Raw genomic sequence first — 1,642 nt, 5'->3', positions numbered from 1 at the left:
ATCTTGAAAATAAACGCTAACAGATCATCTTCTAATCTAATTGGTCAGTTCCTGTGGTGCTATTAAACTCCGCCTCCACTTTCTGCATCAGCTCTGCTGCAAGTTCACACTCAGTGGTTATTAATAACTAACATGAATGCTGGAAAAGTCAAATAATAACTTAAAATGATTAGGCAATTATCCAATTTATAGAAAATGAATAAACAGCTGACTCAAAGTCCCGGTTCTATGTTTTCATAAGACATGCTGGAAACATAAAGCCAATGGAGGAAGGTGTTTAGGCCAGAATGCTGTGTGTGTTTCAACAAACTAACTGCTCCTAGAGGGCAGGTGTGCAACACCGGAGGAGACATTTCCAAACAGACTTGCAGTTATTACTGCAGCAAACAGCAGCTTAATGAAACATTAAATCAGGGGGAGTGAATACTATTGGAGGCATTTTAAAACCTGGGATCATTCTGCTTCCACTTAGCAATAATGCAGCACTTTGTTTTACTCTGTTGCATAAAATCCGACCAACATGATTATAATTTTCATGACAAAAAGCACCTATTATTTTGTTTTGCATGAAAGGAAAAATTTCCATAAATTTGTTAACATTACGTGCATTTAAAAGATTTATAATATGACCCCCTTTCATCTTAAAAACTGCCAAAATATCAGCTCTACTTCACACTGATTTTATCCTTTATTTTCCTCATATTTTTTTATCATTACTTTGGGAAAAATGTTTATTAAAAGTAGTGTGACTGACCTTAGCTCCCTGCGCTCTCAGTTCTCCCCAGATCCATGTTGTCCTCAGTTTTCCTCAGGCATCTCCAGCCTGCAGCCCCGTTCCTGTTCCATAAAGGCACAATAACAAAGGCTCCACCAGCAGGTTTGGACCTGACATCCACTCAGTCTGCTAAGTTGGCAGAAATGCCATGTGCAGGCCACCGTAGACAGTCAGTATATCCTGAATCCCCGGCTCTGGATCTCACAGTTTATCCTCTTAAGGGATTAGAGCCTCTACTTCTCGGCGCGGATACCTGCTTTTAGACGGGTGATATGACCCTAATGGTGCTCAGCCAACAAACAAAACAATTTACTGGGGAAGAGCACCCTATCTATAAGTTGATTTATTTTCACAGGTCTATGTGAAAAAAGATCTATAAAACCATTTAACCTAATCTTTGCATGTTTATATGGAAAACCTTGCCTATGCACTGCAAAAACAATCTAGAAATAAGTCAAAACCTCCTAAATTAAGTTTATTTACCCTTAACTTGAATAGGTAAAGGAAATAGTTTGCCAATGGAATGAGTATTTTTACTCTTAAAATAAGATAATTAGATAAAATGCACTTGAAATAAGACAATGCAATTGTGTTTCTTATTTTAAGTGTAAATTGTCTCGTTCCATTGGCAAAATATCTCTTTTACCTCCTCAATCCAAGAACAAATGCACTTGTTTTAAGAAAAAATTGACTTATCTAGATTTGTATTTTTTCCAGTGTGCACTTGCCCAAAACTCCTTCTATTCCTTATTTGTGCACATTAATTATGTTTTTGATAAAAATCCTTTTGCTAAAATGCAATCAGAACGCTTATAATATTAAGTCTATCTCAGCCCCCCCCCTTCAGTGTCCACCATATTGGATCAG

The sequence above is a fragment of the Cyprinodon variegatus genome, unplaced genomic scaffold (genome assembly GCF_000732505.1).
Source record: "Cyprinodon variegatus isolate N-32 unplaced genomic scaffold, C_variegatus-1.0 Scaffold406, whole genome shotgun sequence".
NCBI lineage: Eukaryota > Metazoa > Chordata > Actinopteri > Cyprinodontiformes > Cyprinodontidae > Cyprinodon > Cyprinodon variegatus.
This window is presented reverse-complemented; position numbering follows the sequence as displayed.